The 8,491-nt window shown below is 36.2% G+C and overlaps 1 long non-coding RNA gene across 1 annotated transcript; it reads right to left on the bottom strand.

Annotated features, from left to right (window-relative positions):
* Positions 1–2,231: 2,231 nt before the first annotated feature.
* LOC119715972 (uncharacterized) lies at positions 2,232–4,454 on the bottom strand. Its single transcript, XR_005263554.2, has 2 exons — positions 3,844–4,454; positions 2,232–2,863 (listed from the first exon to the last, which is right to left on the bottom strand). It is a non-coding gene; the product is annotated as an uncharacterized lncRNA (long non-coding RNA).
* Positions 4,455–8,491: the final 4,037 nt, after the last annotated feature.

Raw genomic sequence — 8,491 nt, 5'->3', positions numbered from 1 at the left:
TAATTCCACCCCCCTGCAATAGGTAGGGACATCTTCCACTAGACCAGGTTGCTCAAAGCCCCATACTAACTGGCCTTGAACAAATCCAGGGATGGGTCATTGTATCTTGATTGTATATTTAAGGTCAAGAGTCTGAGCCAGGTGTGGGATGAGGAAGGAATTTTCCCCAGTTCACATTGCCAAGGCCCCCATTTTTCCGTGTGGTGCCTGACATTGGCCTATTTTGTAAGAGTACATATTTACCCAAGGGTCTTCTAGCTGGAGTATGAATGGAGTATGAAATCCCCAATATGCAGATAATTAATATGTATTAAATCTTTTACCCAAAATTCAGAATCAGGGAAGAATCCCTTTGTGACATACATATACATACTTTTAACCTTGGGGAATTCTGCCAAAAATTAGGTAATTTAAATTCCTTTGAAAAATTCCTGCTCATCAGATGTGTTGAGAATTGATGTTTTACATTTCAGCAATTGTAACCCCTTAAGAATTACGTATATTACACACGATAAAAAAGAGAGATTGATCTGTTCAGTTCAGGGTTTCTGGGGCTATTTGAAACATAGGGATTACGAACAGGGAGCTTATATTATGGCATGAGAGAGCTGCTGAAAGAATGGTTCTTTTTTAATACCATAAGATAAGGTGATGTGGAAGACAAATTAGATGAGGACCCTCAGGTTGGTTTCCCAGAACCACTGGGAAACATTGGCAAATTTTAGTGGGAGGAAGTGGTAAGAGGGAAAAGTAGATACAGTATGGATTTCAAAGAGAGAATCAAGGACTTAGATGTAGAGCTTAGGGATATGGTTTAGTGGGGACTGTTAGTGTTAGGTCAGAGGTTGGACTCGATGATCTTGAGGTCTCTTCCAACCTAGAAATGCTGTGATTTTGTGTGATTCTGTGACTTGAAAAATATGAGAAAAGCCTGTCTGGCAAGAACATAGGCCAAGAATTGAAATACAATTCCAGAATGGTAAAAAAAATAAACACTCCTGGAATTAAAAGCCTGAAGTGAGGTGTTTAGAATTATTGAGGTGGGAAACAAGGACAGAAGAAATTTCTTGGAAGTCACTTTCTGCCTTTCTGAAAGGGAAATCCAAAGTTCCTGAGCCTGGTTCTTTTTTTTGTATTATAGGAAATTCATTAAAACGTGTACCTCAGGAATGTGTTTGATGTCATTAGTTTTATCACTTCATTTATTCCTTGTATACGGTATTAAGTTGTTTGATATTGGCTAATCCATTAGCTTCAGGAATCCAGAAAACATATTTTCTGTGGTGATACTTGCAGGGACCTCCATGATAGAATTTCAGTTTTCAAGATACGATTTTGGTCTTTTCTATTTTACTTTTTTGCTGGCTAGGGAAATTACAGCCATAGTAGCATGCACAGCTGTATTTATACCTACAAACAAATATTTGTAAAAATCAATGTCTTTATAGTTGAAACATTAAGCACTTTAAAATTACAAAATATCTGACTAGTTAATCATAATGACAACCCAGGCTCTTGTGCTTTCAGAGAAAGCTTCAGAGGTAGAGAAACAAAAGCAACTATAACCTCAGTTCCATAGTATGTAAACTGTCTACCAAAAGCTAAATTACTAAATAAAAGCTAAATAACTAAAATTAGTGCCATACAGAGCAATACAAAATACTCCACATGAAACAAAGAAGAAGAATTACAGATGTAAAAAATACAGTTCTTAAAATTAGGCATGCAGAACAGTCAGTAACCCCTCTCTCCTCAATAATGTTGCGACAAGCTTTGCGTACCTCACTACAGCACGTGAACAGCCGCCACATCTTGGAGAGCAAGCAAAGTGGCTACAATAGTAATGACAGAGATTGCATTCAGTCCTTAGCACTAATTGAAACCTGTGTCCTGTAATGGTTCTGCTGTATTTCCATACCCAAATCTTTTGTTTCATTAAAACAACCGTAGTATAAACCCTTTAAGACATGATGAGAGAAAAGTCTGAAAGTGCTTAAGCACGAAGTAATTCTGAGTACATGGTAAAGTTCCCTGAATTTAAATTCCTGCCCCGTAGAACTGAATCTTAAAAAGAGATAACTGAGAACGGAGGTACTGACTTACTTTTCCATACATTTCAAGGGCAATCAGACAACAGATACAGATTATATTTAGGCAGACTAAAACAATCATTCAAAGTAAAAAATTTTACCAACACTTTCTTAAACAAAACAAAACAAAGCACTCCTTACTTGCAGTGGTATTCATCTCTTTTCATTTTAGACACATACAATCTAGGCATTTAGCACAAACAATTCAAAAACTCCCCTGAGAAGGGCACCTCCAGAGAGAAACTGTGTTGAGAAATGTACAAACATCTTTATCACTCTGGTGACTAAAAAGGGACCCAGAAGATGGGACTTAAAAAGACAACTAGCTTACACAGTTAAAACAAATTGTCATGAACCTCATTCTTGATGTCCAGTCATCAACGTGGAACTGTATTCTAAGTATAGACTCTCTAAATTAATATCAAGTCTGTCAAATTGACCTTTAAATGTAGAAATTGACACTCAAATTATCTGAATAAATTCATCTCAGTTTGAGATTATAAACTATGTAAGCAGGATAAAATAATTAGAATTCGTAATTAATAAATGCTGAGTAGTACAACTTGATACCTGAGTAAAATACAGATAATCCCGATCACCATAGGAGTTAGTGACTTTGGTCAGCACATACAGCAATGTGTGATTTCCAGTTTATCCTAACAGCTCAGTGCATGTAACAGCTACCATTGCATGTAGGGACATGTCAGAAGTCTGTTCTCTTCCTTCAGTTTTGTTGATTCAAAGATTGAACTGTACACAAGGTGTATAACTGCCTACAAAATAAATAAATAAATAAATGATTTAGTACCTTCCCTAATTTCCTTTTTTATTTTCCCTTTTTTGTTTCTTGTGTTTCCTGAACTTCCTCATTATTGCATCACTTTGCTGCTGCCTGTTTATTTTATCACTTGCTAAACTATGAATTACAGCTTCAAAAGAACCTGATAATTATTGCTTTGGTTGCATGAACCAAATGATATGCTTAGTATCAGCAGATAGGAACACTGGAAGACCTGTGAAAATGCCTACCTAACTTGATCCCAAAGTGAAAATGAAGAGAAAAACAGGTATTTAAGGGTAAAAATGAGTAGTACAGAAACATATGGGTAATATACTTTTTTTTTTTTTTAAGTTATCTTTACAAAAAGAGAAAAAACAATATATATGTATGCCTATCATGTAAATAAATTAGTCACTGAAAACAATGTCACATGGGTAGTTTGAAAAATCCAGATGTTCAAAACAGACCTTTCTGCCTGTTTTGGTCCTTGTTTTCATAACTCAAAAAACTTTTTATAACTCAGTCATAACTAGATATCAACTTCTTTTATGTGAAAAATAAGAAACACAAAGAGAGAAGACTTAAATCAAGCCAACAGATGTGGATATAATATAGATTTTAATTTATTCCACTTTTTCTCTCACTTCACCATCAAACGGCTATCAGAAAAAACGTAAAACTTGCATTTATAGAAAAGCTAATGCATTGGGTAAATTTATATGGCAAGGTTTTGGTAGCGGGGGCTGCAGGGGTGGGCTCTGTGAGCAGAGCCCAGAAGATGCTCCATGTCAGATCAGAGGCAGCTCCAACCGGCTCCAAAAGGGACCCCCTTCTGGCCAGAACTGAGCTAGAGTGACGCTGGTTGGGCCTCTGTGAGAGCGTATATAAGAAAAGGAGAAACACAACAAAGCAAACAAACAACAGTGAAAAACTGCTGCATAACAAAAGCTGGAAGAGAGGAGTGAGAACAACCTTACAGATCCCAAGGTCAGTGCAGCAGGATGGCAGGAGGCACTCCAGGCATGTAGCAGAAGTTTCCTTGTGGCCTGTGGAGAGGCCCCTGGTGGAGCAGGCTGTCCCCCTGCAGCCCGTGGGTCTCCCATGGAGCAGATCTCCACGCTGCAGCCCGTGGAGAGGAGCCCACGCTCCTCTCCACGCACGGGGCCTGGTGGGAGCTGCCGCCGCGGGGGATGCGTGCTGGAGCAGTTTGCTCCTGATGGGAAAGACGGCATCCCGTGGGAGGGACCCCATGTGGAGCAGGGGCAGAGAGTGACCGTGAAGGAGCGGCAAAGTGATTGCAGCCCGCAGCCCCCGTTCCCCATTCCCCATTCCCCTGCGCCACCTGGGGGAAGGAGGTGGGAGAGGGTGAATGGGGGAGAGGTGTTTTTAGTTCGTTTTTTAGTTTCTTACTTCTCTACTTTGTTAATAATAGGTAATAAATTACATTAATCTCCCTATGCTAAATTTGTTTTTGCCTATGATGATAATTGTTGAATCATCTCCCTGTCCTTATCTCAACCCTTGAACTCTTTTCATGGTATTTTTTTTATCCTCCTCCTTTCCCTTTGAGGAGGGGGATTGCGAGAGCTGTTGTGGTGGAGTTCAGCTGCTTAGCAGGGTAAAACCACCACAACTGGGATTTATGAGCCTTTTTTTAGCAGCAGATAATGGACAAAATACATGGTAAAATGCTTGCATGTCTTCAATTTAGCTCTAAGGAGTGGGGTTTTACTTTGTTAACTGATTTTGATTTTATTAATAATTAATACCTTCTGTGACTACTAATGTATGAAGGGAGCCTAATGGCTTCCCCTTACTTGCAAGTATTTTTTTTACTTTTGCTTCTTATTGACTGAGTCTTTATTTCCAATAGCCCTTTCTGCTGTTCTTAATCATTCTTGTTTTCTGTCATTCTGACTATATTATGATGATCAATCTTCCTGTGGTCACTTACCCTCAAAATCACCTACGTGAACTATCTGATAGCTAGCATACAATCACAGACATTCTTCAATAAGATTCCTCATCAGCATAGTGACTAAAAACAAACTCTTTGCAAGAGCTATTGGCTACACACATTAAATATGTCTGGGGTTATCTTTTTGCAAAAAACCCATCTGGCAAGGATGAGCTGCATCCATAATACAAAACTCTCTTATTTCTAAAAATAAATAAATAATTTAAAGCGGCTTCACAAGGATCTCTCAACAGGCAGATCATGAAAAGCTGTCCAGGAAACAAGAGTCTCCTCACTTCTCATCTGTTAGAAATATGTTAAGAATTATTCTAACAGTTCAGCATTATAGTTCATATTTTCAGTTGCCCAGCTGAGCAAAACACCATAGCTAACAAAAACAACAAACATGTGTGTACATATAAATACCTAATCATATTTATAGCTTAGAGAATAGTTTGAATAAAACTTTAAGTGATGCTTAGTTTTGGATTAGCTTTTGTAAATCAGGATTCTTATATATTAAATTCTGTATAGAGTTATATGAAGTTAGTTGCTGTTTAAAACAGTTAATGATCTCTGTTTAATATGAGAGAGAGCAGACAACATACAAAGTAAGGAAGAAAATAGAATGGGGTGGTTATTGTGCTAACGGTCACAGAGAGAGGTAGTCATCAGCTACTATCTATAAATACCTAGTGAGACATCACACACTTTCAGAAACTGTAGTGCAATTGTTCCAGTCATTGAAGATGAAAAATATGAGCTTAGGGGGTGGTAGTAAGTATCAAATTCTGTATACACACATATGTGGTTGCTCCTTGCTTCTTGTGTATCTGGGATAAGCATTCTTTTTTTTTTTTTTTTTTTTTTTTTATGTATCTTAATCTGCCTAGATCTATTTCTATATAGGTCTGAGATGGTTGAAATATGACAAAGGAGTTACTGATAGACTTCAGTTTTAGTTTGTAGCTTTTAGGGTTGATGATCTTCAAGAGTGCTCTTAGGACTGCTGATCTCAATTACAGAAGAAAGCATAGGAACATTCATGGGATGCACTACTTTTTCTGAAATTTAACACTTAGTATGTTATTGGGCAAAAGTTTTTACTTTAAATATATTCAAATCATAATCTTTTCACTGGCCCAGATGGGCAGTGATCATGATAAGCAAATATTCAGTGATCTGGAGAACACTTACAATAAATGACCTGATTAGAAGCAGTTGTTTCTGAAAGTTGTTTTGCTCATACAAAATGGGGTTACAAGGTTTGTGGGAATATGCCAGTGCACTACCAATTTATGATGAAGTAATGCAATGATGTGAAGTATAAGAAATTGTTCAGGTCTGGAGATGATCTCTCTGAGAAGCAGTTAATGCCTGCATGTTGTATTTAGTTCAATGTACACTAGTGTGCACTAAACTGTCGAAAATGCAGTCCAAGTGATGACTGTCACAGAGACGTGAGAAAAAATGGTGAATGAGCCTCATTTAGACATCAACGTATATTTTCATGTCACTTTTTTTTTTTCTTTTAATTTCCCCTGAGTTTTCTACCCTGTAGAGCAGTAAGCTAATTTTCTTTTGATATGCAACTCTGCAAATGCATTCAGGAAACCAAAAGTACATCTATGGATAGTGCTCTGTTAAAATAAATAAATAAATGTATTTTCTGAAAACTTTTGTGAATGTTGTTTGTATTATTTATCCCCTCTCCTTATTGATATGGAATTTTACATTAAGAGATGCTATTGGAATTGCTTGAACTTCACATTTTTCTCCAAAAATTCAGAGTTCATAGTCACATTTCTCTGAAATCCAGAATTTTGGAATTGCACAACTTCATAAGATAACTTCATGTTAACATGGGAAAAAAAATAAAAGTGGGTATATAAATGTCTAATACCATGAAGGCAATTAGTGTGCAAAATCAAATTTATTTTGTACTATTTATTATTTGGCTTTATTTATTATTTTGGCTTAAACAAAGTAATTGATATTCTTGTATTTCTTACACTTAATTAAATCAAGTCTATTAAGCCAAGTTTAATCAGTAGAATTCAATGCTTATGTAATTCAGAAAGTCAGAGACAAATGAGAAGCTACTCATTTATCTTTTGCCATTATTAGCAAGTTTATTTTTCTTTTAAAACAACCAATACTTCATAATTCATTGACAACAGATTGTTGTACTTAGACTTCATTGGACTATTATTATCCAAATTATGAAGAGATAAAATGAAAACCCTCCATTCTGGAGGACTATGAAATCCAGAAGATTAAAGTGCTGATAGCAGTTCAAGTTTTCTGTTTTCTTCCTTAAACAAATCTAAAGTTTGTACTGTCTCATAATTGATGCATATTTGCAAGCTGTTTGGATCTACCCACAAAACTTACATAAAGCATGAGAAATGGTCAGCTTGTGTTTTTGGGGCTTCAGGTATATACTTGCAGAAAGCATGTTTGTGCTTAAAAAAAAAAAAAAAAAAGAAAAAAAGAAAAAGTAAAAGCACCACCACCACCAAAAACACAAAGAAAAGTCCCACCTCTTCAATGCTTTTTGTGTCCAGTTCTTTCCCAATCCTTATATTCAAGGAAGTGTTCCTTGAAACCAAGGAAGTAGGGAAATGACTAAACTTCTGACATCTGGGATATACTTGGATATACTCCCCTAGAAACATCTAATAAACTTGTTCTTAACTCTTACACATGTAAGAAATTTATTTATTGTTTCTTACAAGTATAAAAGCCAAGTACTTGAGTCACGATTATTTATCATAACTGAAAAAAATATATATTCTGAAAACTAATTTTACTAAGCTTATACTGTGCCTTTTAATTTTCATTTATATATATATATACATGTATATGTAACTTGTTAATGAGGCTGCAGGTGTGGTTGGCAAGTCAGCCTGTGCACTGCAATTTTTCTGCTGTCATCCGAACAGACAGTATTAGTGTGCACACTTTGGACAGGTGTCCCAACTTCATTCTTACTGATGGCTGTATTTTAAACTTGCATTTTGTTTGCCTGACTTTTGAGTATTATCCCAGTGGAAGATGTGTTGTAAATCTGTGAATATGATCAGTTTAGGGAATGATTATGAAATTCAGATCTGTATTTATTATTTGTATTTCTTAAATTTGAAGAGAATGTGGTATTAGAGGCTTACCTCTAAAATCAGAAAATTGAATTGCCAGAAGTAGACTGAGCCTAGGTAAAATGTAGTGACAGTGTAAAAGAAATAATCTCAGTAGTTTAAAAGTACAATACCATACAGAGTACCCAAATGAGTAAGAAGAAAAAATAATATACTGAGATTCTATTTGCGCAATAGATTGCACAATAAGTTGTGTTTTTTTGGTGGTGGAGGTTGTCTATTTCACATAAAACATTAAATATAACCTGAAAGTTTACATTGCAGTTCTATATATGAAGCAAATTCTATCCCAATCAATTGGGGTGCCTTCACAGCTCCATAATATTCTAGCAGGTGGTACAGGCAGTGGGTTCTAATGACGCAGTGAGGTAGGGAAATTTACAACTCCTCATAAGAAACCAAAGAAACTTTCTAATAAGCAGTTTAGACAAAGGCTGGCTCATGATCAAGAAGCAATGCTTAGAACAGCTATATTTTAGAAGACTAAGTGAATGTTTTCCCCACA

The sequence above is a fragment of the Anas platyrhynchos genome, chromosome 2, assembly GCF_047663525.1.
Source record: "Anas platyrhynchos isolate ZD024472 breed Pekin duck chromosome 2, IASCAAS_PekinDuck_T2T, whole genome shotgun sequence".
Lineage (NCBI taxonomy): Eukaryota > Metazoa > Chordata > Aves > Anseriformes > Anatidae > Anas > Anas platyrhynchos.
This window is presented reverse-complemented; position numbering and strand designations above follow the sequence as displayed.